The sequence below is a fragment of the Triturus cristatus genome, chromosome 1_1 (assembly GCF_964204655.1).
Source record: "Triturus cristatus chromosome 1_1, aTriCri1.1, whole genome shotgun sequence".
Lineage (NCBI taxonomy): Eukaryota > Metazoa > Chordata > Amphibia > Caudata > Salamandridae > Triturus > Triturus cristatus.
The window spans coordinates 451,022,410-451,038,830 of NC_140579.1; positions in this window are offsets into that span (position 1 = coordinate 451,022,410).

Genomic DNA, 16,421 nt, shown 5'->3' on the forward strand with positions numbered 1-16,421 from the left:
AGGTTGCGCGCGTGGTCGGTGGGTTGGGGAGTGCTGCCTAGGGCGGGGGGCCACCAGGAGTCATCCCATGTGGTGGGAGTGGGGCCGAGGATGAGGACCTCCGTTTTGTCTGTGTTCAGTTTCAGACGGCTGTCTGTCATCCAGTTCGCCACTTCCTTCATTCCTTCATGTAGTCTGGTCCTAGCTGATGTGGGGTTGTTAGTGAGGGATAAGATGAGCTGGGTGTCGTCGGCGTATGATATAAGGTCGAGTCCGTGTTTGCGTGCGATGTTCGCCAGGGGGGTCATGTAGACGTTGAAGAGAGTGGGGCTGAGGGAGGATCCTCGAGGTACGCCGCAGATGATCTCCGTGGCTGTGGATCTGAAGGGGGGAAGGCGTACTCTCTGAGTCCTTCCGGAGAGGAAGGAGACGATCCATTCCAGGGCCTTGCTTCTGATGCCGGCGTTGCTGAGGTGGCGTATCAGGGTGCGGTGGCAGACCGTGTCGAAGGCTGCAGAGAGGTCCAGGAGTATGAGGGCCACGGTCTCTCCCTTGTCGGTCAGGGCTCTGATGTCGTCCGTTGCTGCGATCAGGGCGGTTTCGGTGCTGTGGTTGGCCCTGAAACCGAACTGTTTGGGGTCGAGGGAGCCGTTGGTTTCCAGGGCGTTGGTGAGTTGAGCGTTGACGATTTTCTCAATCACTTTGGCGGGGAACGGCAGGAGAGAGATGGGCCGGAAGTTTTTGAGTTCGGTGGGGTCTGCTGTAGGTTTCTTTAAGAGGGCGTTGAGCTCTGCGTGTTTCCAGCTCTCCGGGAAGGTGGCAGCAGTGAGGGAGGCGTTGAAGACGTCTCGGAGGTGCTGTGCGATGATGTCGTCGGCCTTGTTGTAGATGTGGTGCGGGCAGGGGTCCGATGGGGATCCGGAGTGGATCGAGTTCATTATGCGGGTGGTCTCCTTGGTGGTGGTAGGGTTCCAGGTGAGGATGGTGGTGGTGTCGGTGGCGGGTTCCGGAGCGGGGCTCGTGTCGGCGGTCGGGAAGCTGTTGTATATGTCGGTGATCTTGTGGTGGAAGAAGGTTGCGATGGAGTCGCAGAGGTCCTGTGAGGGAGGGATGGAGTTGTTTTCTGCTTCCGGGTTGGAGAGCTCTTTGACGATGCCAAATAGTTCCTTGCTGTTGTGGGCGTTGTTGTCAAGTCTGTTCCGGTAGGCTGTTTTTCGTGCGAGGCGGAGGTGTTGGTGGTGTTGGCGGGTGGCGTCCTTGAGAGCTGACATGTTCTCTTCGGTCTGGTTAAGGCACCACGTCTTCTCACGGGCGCGGCATTCTTTCTTGGAGTTCTTGAGGTCGGGGTGAACCAGGAGTTTTTCTTGTGGTTGTTGGTGCTGGCTTGAGTCTTCAGGGGGGCCAGGAGGTTGGCGCAGTCGGAGATCCAGTTTGTGAGGTTGTTGGTGGCTACGTTGGGGTCGGTGGTGCTGGTAGGTTGGTTCTGGGAGAGGGTGGATGCGAGCTGTTCCGTGGTGATATGATTCCAGTGTCTTCTTGGTGGTTGCTGGGTGTGGTGGGGCACGGTGGTCTTCTTGAAGATGAAGTGGACGCAGCTGTGGTCCGACCAGGTGAGTTCGGTGGTGTGGCTGAAGGTGATGTGTTTGCTGGAGGAGAAGATGGGGTCGAGCGTGTGTCCGGCGTCGTGGGTGGGGGTGTTGACTAGCTGATTCAGTCCCAGGTTGGCGAGGTTGTCCAGTAAGGCGGTGGTGTTGTTGTCGGTGAGGTTCTCCAGGTGAAAGTTGAGGTCTCCTAGGAGGATGTAGTCGGTGGATGAGAGTGCGTGAGGGTTGACGAAGTCTGCGATGTCTTCGCTGAACTTGGTGCGAGGTCCTGGTGGTCTGTACATGAGGGTGCCTCTGAGGGTGGTTTTGGGGTCGCTGTGGATCATAAAGTGGAGGTGTTCGGCGTCGGGGAGTGAGTTGTCGGTGTCGGTCGAGATGCGGATGGAGTTTTTGTGTGCGATGGCGATGCCTCCTCCGATGCGGTTGGTGCGGTCTTTCCGGATGATTTTGTAGCCGTCGGGGATGGCTATGGCGATGTCGGGTGCCGAGGAGGGGTTCATCCAGGTCTCGGTGAGGAAGGCGATGTCCGGGTTCGTAGAGTTGATGAGGTTCCACAGTTCGATGGCGTGCCTGTGGATGGATCGGGTGTTGACCAGGATGCAGTGGAGGTTGTTTCCGGGGGAGTAGTTCTTGGCGGGAGCGGAGTGGGTTCGGAGGCAGGTGAAGCGGCAGTTGCTGCAGGTGAAGGGTCCGTGGGTACGTTTCGGGGTGGCGCAGTAGCAGCCCAGCGTGCGGCCGCGGTTGAGGTTGGCGAGGAAGGCGGAGTCGTAGGTCAGGCGGGGGGCGCGGGGGCCAGAGGTTCGGGTGCTGGGCGCAGTCCAGGCGCGGACGGGCGTGGACGGGCGCAGACGGGCTTGACTTAGGCGCGCCTTCGGCGTGCCAGCGGCGCGCCCGCTGCGCGCGTCCGCTGCGCGGCCTCGCAGCGGCCGCCATATAAGGGGTAGCCGGGGAGGCGGGGACAGCTGGGAGGCGGGAGGAGGGCGGGTAGGGGGGAAAAAGAGTGGGAAAAGCGGCGAAGGGCCTCGGGGAGGCGAGGAGGCCCGAAAAAGCGGAAAAGTACCTAGAAGGGGTACAAAAGCCGGAAAAGCGAGAAAAAAACGACAAAAAGCGGCGGAACGACGGAGGGGGACGGCGGGGGCACGAGGGGCAGCAGGCACTCAGGGATACAAAAAGCAAGGGGAGCGCGATCACAATGGGGAAAGCAGGCACTCAGGGATACAGAAGGCAAGGGGAGCACGATCACACGGGGAAAGCAGGCACTCTGGGATACAAAAAAGCAAAAGGGGACGCGATCATACACAGGGGAAAAAGGCAGACACTCTGGGGGACAGTCGGCACAGCAACAGAGCAGAAGGCAGGCACAGAGGATCTGGTGGCGCCGCGAGGGCAGGGGAGCGACCTACCCTGGGGTCAAAGGTCGCTACCACTGCCTCGCAGTGGCCGCCATATAAGGGGTAGCCGGGGAGGCGGGGACAGCTGGGAGGCGGGAGGAGGGCGGGTAGGGGGGAAAAAGAGCGGGAAAAGCGGCGAAGGGCCTCGGGGAGGCGAGGAGGCCCGAAAAAGCGGAAAAGTACCTAGAAGGGGTACAAAAGCCGGAAAAGCGAGAAAAAAACGACAAAAAGCGGCGGAACGACGGAGGGGGCGGCAGGGGCACGAGGGGCAGCAGGCACTCAGGGATACAAAAAGCAAGGGGAGCGTGATCACAACGGGGAAAGCAGGCACTCAGGGATACAGAAGGCAAGGGGAGCGCGATCACACGGGGAAAGCAGGCACTCTGGGATACAAAAAAGCAAAAGGGGACGCGATCATACACAGGGGAAAAAGGCAGACACTCTGGGGGACAGTCGGCACAACAACAGAGCAGAAGGCAGGCACAGAGGATCTGGTGGCGCCGCGAGGGCAGGGGAGCGACCTACCCTGGGGTCACACCAGAAGGGCATTTCCAGTTCCAGGTCATGCCCTTCTGGTTAAAGAACGCCCCTGCAACCTTCCAGAGCGTGGTCATTCTTGTCCTGGCTGGATTGAGGAACAACAACGCCGCCTACTTAGACTATATTGCAGAGTTCAGCTCCTGCTGGGAGGACCACCTATGTCACCTCAAGGAAGTGCTTGAGGCTCTGCAGAGGGCAGGCCTGACTATCAAGGCCTGTAAGTGCCATATAGGGGAGGGATCTATGGTCTACTTGGGTCACCAAGTGGGAGGCAGTAAGATGTAACCTCTCCAGACTGTCCACCCAGAGAAAGGTGGAAGCCTTTTTAGGCTTCACTTTTTATTACTGGGGAATCGCCAATGGATTTGGCACCATTATTGCCCTCTTGACAGAGCTGACTTCCAGGAAGCAGCTACAGCAGGTCATCTAGACGGAGGCATGCCAGAAATCCTTTGACACTCAGAATGAGACCATGGGTACGGCACCTGTGTTCAAGGCCCCAGACTTGTCCCAGGATTTTATTTTCCAGACAGACACCTCAGAGCATTGTGTAAAGGCTGTAATCTCACAGCTAAATTATGAAAGCCTGGATCAACCTGTAGACTTCATTAGCATGATTATTCCTCCTAGGTAACAGAGGTGGAGCACAATAGAAAGGGAAGCCTTTGCTGTGGTTGGGTGCTGAAGGAGCTATGGCTATACCTATTTGTCACTAACTTACGGGTTCAGACTGATCACAGGCCCCTCAGATGGTTAATGTAGATGAGGAGTGAAATTCCCAAACTGTTCAGGTGATCCATCTACCTACAGGGAACAGACTTTATGGTGGAACATTGTCCTGCATCAGACCATGCTGATGGTCTCTCCAGGTTCTTCGAACTTTGTGAAGAGAACTCCCAAGGGGTTAGGTAGCTGTCCCCAGTCTCAGCTTGGGGGACATGCATGTTAGGCCTGGTATCCTAGATGTGGTTTCCCCTGACTTTTTTGTCCTTCATTTTTGATGGCTTTAGGATTCTGGGCACTTTACCACTGCTAACCAGTGCCAAAGTGCAGGTGCTCTCTTCCTAAAACAAGATAAGTTTGGCTTATTGACAATTGGCATATTTGATTTACTTATAAGTTCCTAGTAAATTGCACTACATGTGTCCAGAGCATGTAAATTGAATGCTACTAGTGGGCCTCTAGCTCTGATTGCACCATCCAGCCAGTAGCCCTTTAAACATGACTCAGGCTTGCAGTTTAGGTTGCCATGTCGACATGGCAAGGTAAACCATTTACCAGGCCCACCCCTTTCTTTTTAATACATATAGGTCACCTCTAAGGTAGGTCCTGGACAGCCCCAAGGGCAAAGTGTTGTGTATTTAAAAAGTTGGGCATGTGCTTTTAAGTTTTTTCATGTCCAGGTAGTAAAAAACGGTTAAATTAGTTTTCTACTACTGCAAGGCCTATCCTACCCATAAATTAGCATTGGGATTGGCTCATTACATCTCATAGGAGGGATTTCCTGTTGGGTCAATATAGAAATTTTGAGTTTGGTGTCTCTGGACACACAATTTAAAATCACTATTTATACTATAGTCAGATTTTAAATTGTAAGTCTGTAAATGCCACTTTTAGAAAATTGGCATTACTTTAACCATTCTGTGCCTCTTCCTGTCTCTGAATACACACCTGGGTGAGTGACAGCTGGGCTTTGTGCATTTCCTCTAGACAGTCACATACAAAGGGAGATGAGGTGTACCATGCATATCCTGATGGCCCATCACCAGGCCAATTGGCCTTCCTGAGCTAGATGAGAGGGAGGAGCTGACATTTACACCTGAATAGGGTGGTGCCTGTCCCGATGCAACAAACTGCATAAAACCCCTGTAGTGATTTATGAGCTAAGGCAGAAAGGGCAAGGGACCTTGTGTACTTCAAAGACCTCTCTTTGAAGTCTCCCCCCACTTCGAAGGCACAACTGGGCATACGTACTGGACCCCTGACACCACCAACTCAGTACAGTCTGGGCCTGAGGACACTCTGCCAGGAAGAAGGACTTCTGTGCTGTTGAAAGGATTCACACCTATGGTCTTTGCTCTATTTGCTGGACTCCTGCTCTGCTCTGCCTGTCCTGCGGCCTCTTGCCTGGTGGTGAGAAGTACTGGACCTGAATCTCTACATTTCCGGAACCAAGTTACTCCAAGGCCTTGCTGGCTTGCCTCATTTTCTGAAGTGTTAGGGACATCAAAGACATCCTTCAACTCCGCTTCAGCTGCTGGACTCTGCCAACTGTGAGTCCTGCCCTGTCAAGAGGTACTAATCCAGTCGTGAGCCTTGAAAGGGGGTTCTGCAGCGGTTTTCTTAAAAACCACATGCATCACCTGCATTGGGCTGGTCGGAACAGACACATTCTCTTTTGACATCGAATTAGCACCACTTCAAGGACATCCCTGCGTGGCTTAGTGATGACATGGGACCTGATTGTGAGGCTTAACGATGAAGTAGCACCTCCATCACAAAGGACTTTGACAACAAAGCGGGACCCAACTGCGTGAATCAGAACCTACACAGCTGCCCCTCGATGTCGACTCATCCTCTGGGAAGGGACTGTTTTCCACAGGGCCTGCATGGCTTCTGTATCCGACCAGCACTCCATCACTGTAAGCCTGACTTTACAGATTTGTCCGGTCCAGGGTGACCAGATAGCCCCAGTTGATATTTTATGACTCTAAGCATTACAATTCAAGATATTCTTTAAAAATCCATAACTTTGGTTCTTCGTGTTGGCCTCTTAACTTAAGCCTGGTGCTCTGTGCCAAGCTACCAGAGGGTAAGTACAGGTTATGTTATGCTGTGTATTTTACTAACCCTGACTAGAATGGTGGTCCCTACCTGGACAAGGTTGATACCTCTGCCAACTAGAGACCCATTTCTAACATGACAATATTAATACCTAATGTCAAACACCACTCAGTATTTATTGCTATTTTTTTTTCTATGTATATTATCAAACTATTCTCGCTATGAACCAAGTATATTCCCCTCCCTCTTTTTCCTTACTTCTTTATGCAATTGTAATTTGTTTTGCCATATTAGTGTATTGTTTCTTCAGATTATAGAGAATTGCTTGAATATAATTACTCTATTATAATAAAGTTATATTTTCGAACTAAAAATGTAACATGAATAATTGTAGACTCATATTATAATTCTCTAAAACATATTTTTGCCTAGAAGTTAACGTAAAAGTAGTTCCGGAGTAAATATTGTACATCTATATGGATCTTCAAGCCTGACGTGAATCTCATAAGTATCTTACATGAAGTGCACTTTTGTGTGACGTATTCATATAGATCTTATGATAGAATTGTTTTCAAAATCTGTCACCAGCTGAGCCATCACATTATGACACACTATTATTAAATCAACTAGTGATTTGACAATACATGATAGTTGTCTTCTAATTCCAGGTTTGAACAAGCATGATGGTGTGCTGCTGAATAATTACAGAGCAGAGGATACCAATCAGTTGTCTTTCAGGATTTCTCAACCCTAAAGCTGGAAACCAGACTGGTTATACAGTCTTTCCTACAGCTCACAATATCAACGGCCCCAGATCTCACAAGGTTCTACTACATGTGGTTAGGTGCAAAATATGGATGTATCATGATCGTGGTTCTAGTTTAGCATTTTACTAGTGAACTCCTAATTTCAGCCAATCTTCCAAGAAGTGTCTAAAGCTGATTACTGCCATCCTCTGTGGCTCTGCATCAGTATGGTGACCTCCATTGTAATTGCCCTTCTTGTTATGTCACCGGTATTTGCTCCGACTTCACAGGACAGCTGCAAGCTTCCTGCACAGCACACAAAAGCCTTCCTAAGAGAGGGAGATATTCTTCTAGGAGGATTGATAGTTGTTCATTGAAAACACTCTGACCCTAATACCACCTTTGAAGAGGCCCCAGGCCCTCTTTCCTGTGCAGAGTGAGTATTTCCCCATGAATTCTGAATAATTATTCTTTTTTGCTACAACATATGAATACACATATGTTACAGGTTTGACAGTTGAGTTTCTTCATCTGAAAAGTGAACATCTAAAAGTAGCATACCTGTTTGCTAACCTGTGTCTCTTCCACTCTACCGGGGTGGCTGCTTCTTCTTTGATATCCTACTTCAATACTGCTTTAGGTAGAGTTGACTACGAGTAAGTCATCGATATTTTAGCTGAATAGAAATGTGTGATGTTGCAAGATCACAACGAAAGTGATTTATTTGCTGGATTCATTAATCTTTCCTTCTGCTATGTTAATTTATTAATTTACTTTTCAGAAGGTGAGTTAAACACTGATCTCAAAAAACACCCCTTAATTGACTTAAAATGCTCACAGTAAATTGAACTATTACAATATCCAGCGCCCCCCTAATGCAAGTCGTTAAAAAGCGTGTAGAACAAATGTGTGCTAAAAATGCATTCGTTCAAATGATGGAGTTCCTAAGGCATGGGTGAAAAACACATCCTTTTTGTGTCCTTTTGCTGCACTAAACCCATAAGGTTAAGTTCATGTGTCGTGAGTTACACTTTAGGTGTACTTAGATGTTGGGTATGAGGAACTTGAGGGTTGTCTATTCCCTAGAGCTTACCCTGTCAATAAATCCCTTTCCTCTCGACCACTGGCAATTGACCACTGCCATTGACTTGACTGTCTATATGTATGCATTGTGAACAAGTGTGTCAACAAACACACTAGGGGGTCGATTCCGTACGGGAAAAAGTACATACGGATCAGCCCTATCCGTATGAATCAAATCGGGAAAAGTTGTACCAAACGTACCCGGACACTTTTCCGTACGAATCGTAAAAATGCAGTCCGACCGTACTAGTACGATCCGGACCGGCTTTCCGATTTACGATTTGTACGGAAAACGTCCATCCCGTACATGGGGAATGACTTGAACATATGCAATGTCTGTGTACGCACCGTACAGTAGCAATGCCGGTGTACGCACAGTACATAGCAATGGGGGTGTACGCACTGTACATAGCAATGGGGTTGTACGCACCGTACATAGCAATGGGGGTGTACGCACCGTACATAAGCGATGGCGGTGTACGCACCGTACATAGCAATGGGGGTGTACGCACCATACATAGCGATGGGGGTGTCCGCACCGTACATAAGCGATGGCGGGGTACGCACAGTACAGAGCAATGGGGGTGTACACACCGTACATAAGCGATGGCGGTGTACGCATCGTACATAGCAATGGGGGTGTACTACCGTACATAGCGATGGGGGTGTTCGCACTGTACATAAGCGATGGCGGGGTACGCACCGTACAGAGCAATGGGGGTGTACGCACCGTACATAAGCGATGGCAGTGTTCGCACCGTACAGAGCAATGGGGGTGTACGCACCGTACATAAGCGATGGCGGTGTATGCACTGTACATAGCGATGGGGGTGTACACACCGTACATAGCGATGGGGTGTTCGCACCGTACATAAGCGATGGCGGTGTATGCACCGTACATAAGCGATGGCGGTGTACGCACTGTACATAGCAATGGGGGTGTTCGCACCGTACATAGCAATGGCGGTGTACGCAGCGTACATAGCAATGGCGGTGTACGCACTGTACATACACAACGCATGAGGGTGTGTGTCTGTACGACTCGTACCCCTGTACCGTACTGAACCATGGACACTGTAAAACAGCACAAGGAGGGTCTATTCGACTCGCACAACACCACAAAACACGTCTACACTGCACAAAAAATGGAAAGGACTGACCTGGACACATCCAAACAGGCAAACAGAGGGGCAAACTCACAACCACCCCTTATAACACACCCACCAAAAATTCAAACTGAGCCACACCCACAAATGGACCAATAAAAAGGTTGCACACACACAAACCATGAGCCTTTGCAACAGACTCACTGCAGCTACATAGCACAACAACAACAGCACCCATCCACCTTAATATATACACCTTCACACAACCTCCTTCACACATACCCCCTCTACACATTCACACCCACACCGTCACATTTAGACCCACACACCCACAACCATCCACACCCTCACCCTACACCATGCCCACAGACAAGAATCCAAAGTTCACAAGGGAGGAGCTGGAGATCCTTGTCAATGAAGTCATCAGAGTTGAGCCACAGCTGTTTGGAACATTGGTCAGATAGACCAGCATAGTTGAAAAATCACGCCTGTGGCAGAGGATTGTCGATAAGGTGAATGCTGTTGCACCCATCAGAAGGACCAGGAATGAATGCCAAGCCAGGTGGTACGATCTGCGGAGGGCGGTCAAGCGCAAAATGAATGAGGACGACGCCCAGAGCAACATCACTGGAGGTGGTGCGCCCCGCAGACCAGTACATTACCATCCATGGGAGGAGAAGGTGATGGCTATGCTTTCGCCGGTGGGAGTACATGGACTCCAAGGAGTTGCAGAACCTGGTGAGTACACAAACAACTTACGTAACATGGGGGTAATGGCATCCACACCCCAACTACACCAAATGCACGCAACTACCCCCAAGCCATAACCGGCCAGAACCACACTCAAAAACTACGCTAATACCAATAACATGTGTTTGTCCCATTGAGAAAGCAAGGCCATGCTATGTCCCATGCTACATGAATGGATGTCCGGTATGCTGGGAGGGTGGGTGGCACAAAACGCATGTTTGAATCAGAAATCAGACACAATTGCCCTCATCCCATATGGCCCAGCTACATACCCATGCACCATGCGCAATGCACAGGGATTGGGAAAGTACTGACAAGATAGCTCACACTTGGCCCTGGTGTAGGCAGCACAAGGCCCTCCTGTGACCAGTACAAACACAAACACCAAGACAACAAGGTCAGATATCTAGGACAGGAACTCACACTCACTCTCATGGCAGCATGCTCCATGGGGGAGAGCTATATCACCTGGGAGCCCCAGGGCCAAATCAAACTAGACACACCAGCAAGCCCTGTCACACACACCCCTTACACAAGCATACACCACCAGGACAGGCAATGGATTTACCCACCGTCAAAATGGACATGCAACACAACAACACCAATACATAGCCGAAGAAGCATCCAAGCCACAAATCGACATGTCAAAGACTCAGGAGAACATATCAAACTGTCCCCCGCAACATACCCAATCAATCAATCAATCAAAGAATTTTATTCAGTTATTATGAGAAGAACAACCATAAATGCACAGTTCATAGATCATACAAGAGAAATCCAGAAATGTAATAAAAATGATACACAAGAGCTAAAAACATATAAAAATCATAGCACAATTGAAGTACGTGATTTAAAAACATTTTTAGGAAAAGCAGTGACAGAGGCAATAGTGAATACATTATCTAGAAATTGCAACGCCAAAAATGCAGGGCGACATCGTCTCAGTCCCAATCTTTTTCACACAGAAACAATCCATCTTTTTCTAGGTATAGAGTAGAATGTGCAAAAAAGCAATATATGGATAGACGACTGGGCTGATACGTCGTCGCATGGGCAGTTACAGAGTGTTCTCGACCAGTCATTGACCTCAGGGAAACTTAAGGATCTGTGTAAAATGTTCAGTCTAAATTGTGTTAGCAGAAATCTATCATAGTCTCTTGTAATTAATAGAATATATGGTTGTATAGTTGGAAAGGTCAGAGTGAGATGATGCGTTATGACCGTAGTCTTGCCCATTTCCGTCATGATTCTATTTTCACTCAGGATTTGCATGCATCTGCTTTTGAGATCCTTCCTGGGTACCTCACACATAGTGGAGGGGTCATTGTAATATTCTGTGTGGCCGATTTGAAATAGAAATGTTTTAACATATTCAAACCATCTTATATGCTTTACCCAATCAGTTCCCAATGCATCCTTCAGAATGTGGCGGTTAAAAGCGGACTCATCAGTCGTCCAAACCCTATGCCACAAAAGAACAGGCTGAATCTTAATCAAATCCTCTAAATATGGCAGGCCCAGTTCAGTATGACAGATATATGTTGACGTACCATCTGGTACTGCCAGAAGATACCTGAGAAAAAATATTTTCAGCTTTCTGGAGTGGGTTGACATTAGCGTATCCCCAGATACCTGCTCCGTAAGTGGCAATCGCTACGTATTTTGCTCTGTATATGCGTAACAGTTCACCAGGGGAACATCTGCCTAGTTTTCTGCTAAAGTTTGTTAAAGCCATCAGTGATTTACTGAATAACAGCCTTCTGGCTTTGATTGCCCTGCTCCAAGACCCTGATTGATCAAATAAAATCCCTAGATAGGAGAAGGTATTAATGTTCTCCAGTGCCTTCTTGTTAATAAAAATTATATTTTTCTTTTTATTTGACCCAATCGCACAGTTCATTGAGAACGTTTTTGAGCAATTAATTGTGAGACCCAGATTAGTCATAAAATTAGTAAAGGAATTTACTACCCTTTGGAGACCGAGGGGCGTGCGTGCCATCAGGACCGTGTCGTCTGCGTAAAGGAGTGCAGGGATAGGGCGGGTTGCTGCTAGTGGTAAATTCCTGCATTCCTTGACCAAGGTAGATTCTAGGTCATTTATATAAAGCGTGAATAGGAATGGGGCTAGGACATAGCCTTGCCTCACTCCTCTTGACACCCTGAAATTCTTGGTACAGTCTCCGTCCTGTCCAAAACGGACCCTCGCCCTTGCCCCTGAGTAAAGCTGTCTTAAAAAGGAAATTATAGAATTATCTACCCCCAGCCCCTCTAAAATTACCCAGAGTTTTTCATGGACAACACAGTCAAATGCTGACGTTAAGTCAACAAAAACTAAAAACAGCTTTTCCCTTTTCGCTTTAGTGTACTTATCTAGTAGGATATGTAGGTTTAGGCCCTGGTCAATTGTGCCCAGGCCCTTGCGAAAGCCAGATTGTAAGTTACTTAGGATAGAGTGTTCCTACTTCTGTAATCTATCTAGAATCACACGCACTATTATCTTAACTGTGGACTCCAGTAATGAAATTGGTCGGTAACAGGCTGGATTCCCCCTATCGCCCTTTTTAAAAATGGGGACAATTGTAGATTCATACCAAGATAATAAAAAACCCCTGGAGCAGCATGCATTAAAAAGTTGTGTTAAAAGTGGTCCCCACAGTGCCGTGTTAGTTTTAAACAGGTCAACCGGAATGCTATCCGGTCCCGGGGCCTTACCACCCAGACTAGCAGTTATAGCCACATTAACCTTGCACAAAGTAAAATCCAATGTCAATTTTTGGAAAGTAGGGGAAGTCTCTAAGTCAAGCTCAGTATCCGAGGTTCCCTGGTCAGCTGATGTTTGATTTGTGTAAAGCTTTGAGTAGTGTGATACCCACTCTAATTCTGATATAGCGATCTCTATAGTAGCTTTATCTTTTTCAGCAAAAAATGGCGCATTAATCGCCTTCCAAAATGCAGCAGAGTCTCGGTCAATCGATGCCTCATGTAGGGCATTCCAGGCTTCCTCTTTTAACTTTTTCTTCCTTGCGTTTAGTGTCCACTTATAATTTCTTCTAGCTTCCCTAATAAGGTCCTGGTCCTTCTCTCTGGCCTTTAATGCGTATTTAAGTTTAGTGTTGGCCTTAGTGCATTTGGAATCAAACTACCCTTTGCTATGATTATTATTCCTTTTTGCATTTACCCACAGCGTTTCTTTGATTTGATTTGAGATGGCTAAGAAGCTCTCTATGATTAATGAATGGGAAGAATTTTCATCAAGGCAAGCAGAGAACATATTCTTACATCTCGTCATTAGTTTATTGACAAACTCCTCTGGATCCAGTTTTGCCCATTTCAATGTATACCCATTTTGCCGACTCAAAGTAATATTTTTCAGAAACTGCGTAGATTTACCTTTCGTGTTAAAATCTTGTTTATACATCATGATGTCAATACTTAATGGGAAATGATCACTTAAGGCGATGTCGTGGGTAGTAAAGTTCTTAATACGGGAGCAGTATCTACTAGATATCAGAATAAAATCTATCGTAGAGAAAATGCCTCATCCATTAAAAGTCGGGCTAAATGGGACCGCTGGTGAACATAAGTTGTTAGCAAACCCCATGTCATTTGAAAACATAATCATTCAAAAGATCTCCATGTGATGTGTGCAAAAAGTGTGGAAGACTGGTATCTTTTTCATAAGTAATACCACAAACCCCCTTATCGCCATTTTGACATAGAGAACAGTTGAAATCCCCGCCCCATATAACAAAAAACATCTTCAGTTAGATAAGTTTGCAAATTGTTCACTTCTCTATTTACATTTCTCAAAATTCCCTCCAACAATTCCGAAGGGGCATTGTTATAAAAATGTAATATCATCACACATGATACCTGATCTATGTGTATACTAATGACCCCCCTTCGCTCTGCCGTGGGTCGATCTTACTGCTGGGGTGTGGAATGTTTTATATCCACTCAAATGGATTGGCTCCTCTGCCCATGTTTCTTGCAAACTAAATGTCTCATAATTACATACATAATCAATCCATACATTATTGGTCACTTTTGATTTGAAACCAGCCACGTTCCAAAACATAATCTGGCATTTAGCTTTCCTGGCTTTACAACCATTTCCTCCCTCGTCTCCCTCCGCCTGCGAAGGTATACATGCACTTTGGGATATGGGGGGAGGTGTCAAGACATCCTCCGTATCTAAGGTTGTAGTGTTTGGAGGCTCTGTGCTTACCGCTATTACTTGGGCTGGTGATAGAGTTATTGCGACACTGGTTCTGGTTATTGATGTTCCCATATCACAAGAAACATCCAACCCACTAGATTTTACAGCTTGGGTGGAACTCTCTGGTCTCAGTCAATCAACCGCTTCGAGGTTATTAAATCTATCGAAGCGGTTACGAGTGGGAATATTGAACTGTCTCCTGTAAAGTGGAGTATGATTTTCCCAGGTGGTCCTGGCATTGTTGCTGTACATAGGTGGATAAATATAGCCTAAAGAAACTAGACTAATACATGAACCGCCCATGGGATTATCTCCAAATATACTCAGTATCAATTTTACTAAGTTGGGGGTTTTAAATGACAGCACTACACAGTCCGGTGGGAGTTTTTTAGGGCCTCTGCTTAACCATCCCGCTCTCCTTGCCATCTTAAACTCATCTTAAGTCTCCCAGGGTTCTATCGACCCATCTACTAATGTGGGAACATTGACTAACACTACTACATAAGGTGCAGCAGCTGGCGGTAAGTCCAAGTGAGTGATGTGTCGTGTCCTCTGATTCGCATGCGCACGATTAAGATTTAATGGTGTTAGAATAGAAGTGGGCATGATCACAGTTGATGAAGTAGTGGGAGGTTGAACCTCAGTATTAACAAGGGAAGTTTGTTGAGTTATATTAGGTGGCCTATATCTTAATATGTTATCGGTAACTGTAACAGAGCTGGTGGTGTTTGGCTTTGTGATATTAATTTGATGGTCGTGATTGCTCATTAGGGCAGGTACACACATATCCTCAAGCACTGGGGGCTGAAGTATGTCCAAGCATTTGGTTAAAGTTGCCTCCATAGTGCCTAGTCTAGTAGTCAAGCTACTTAGACTCTCTCTAATTAATAAATCCAGAGCATCCAATTTTACTTTTAACTTTCTAACCTCACTCTGTGTGCGCATATTAGAGCTAATTAATGATTTTTCCCAGTTTTATGTTTTATTGACTGTTGTGGTGTTTACCCTTTTAGGGGCCGTTTTACGAGTTTTAGGGGAGGACCTCTCAATTAGAGGGCCTGGGTTCTCACAAGTTCTGGGACAGTTATCAGGATTCCTGGCGCGCTTATTCGGTGGTTGTTGTTGCCCATCGTACTCCTGCTCACTACCTGACAGGGGATCTGAGATGTTCACCACACATCCATTTATGCCCGATGTACTTCTCTGAGCCACCGGTTGATTAGAACTAACTTCCACTAAATCTAAAGCGCCCTCATCTGCTCCAGGTTTTAAGGCCTCTTCCACTGTTGTGATCTGCTGTTCTATGGCACCTACAGCTCCAGTTAAATAATTAAGTAGGGACTGACAGGTATGTTCCCCTGATTTAGCTAGCTTTTTATTTGGAATGCCCGCCATTTTTCTCTTCCCCATACTGACTATATCATGATAAAGTCACTTATACCAGGAAAAGGATATAGTGCCAAAACTATGGCAGAGAACAAAGGATAAAACACTTCTCAGAGCGCTTTGTGCCCCACGTGACTCTCCTTACAAATAAGTAACGTCAAATCATAGTCCACCTCAAAACAAAGTCGATGGCAAGTGTCTACAAAATCCTTTTCAGGTTTCCTCTTCGTTAAGATTATCACCGTGTCACAGTACCTTAATGCGTTGAAGAAAGAGCCGTAGCCCGGCCTGGCCTCTATCGGTCTCTGACGGGCTAAGACGGGCCCGTCTTGGCCCGGTCTTCGCCCGGTCGTCACCCGCGCGCGTTCCGTGTCGCGTGACCGCCCGCGAGGACTTTCAAGCCCCTCCAGGGGCTGGGGCTAAAGTGCAGGGTGCAGTTGTTCAAGGGACCAACAGCAAAGGTCCGATTCTCCTCTCCCGGTTTCCCGCGTCACGGGACCGCCGCAAGGACTTTCAAGCCCCTCCAGGGGCTGGGGCTAAAGTGCAGGGTGCAGTTTGTTCAAGGGACCAGCAGCAAAGGTCCGATTCTCCTCTCCCGGTCTCCCGCGTCGCGGGACCGCCACGAGGACTTTCAAGCCCCTCCAGGGGCTGGGGCTAAAGTGCAGGGTGCAGTTTGTTCAAGGGACCAGCAGCAAAGGTCCGATTCTCCTCTCCCGGTCTCCCGCGTCGCGGGACCGCCGTGAGGACTTTCAAGCCCCTCCAGGTGCTGGGGCTAAAGTGCAGGGTGCAGTTTGTTCAAGGGACCAGCAGCAAAGGTCCAATTCTCCTCTCCC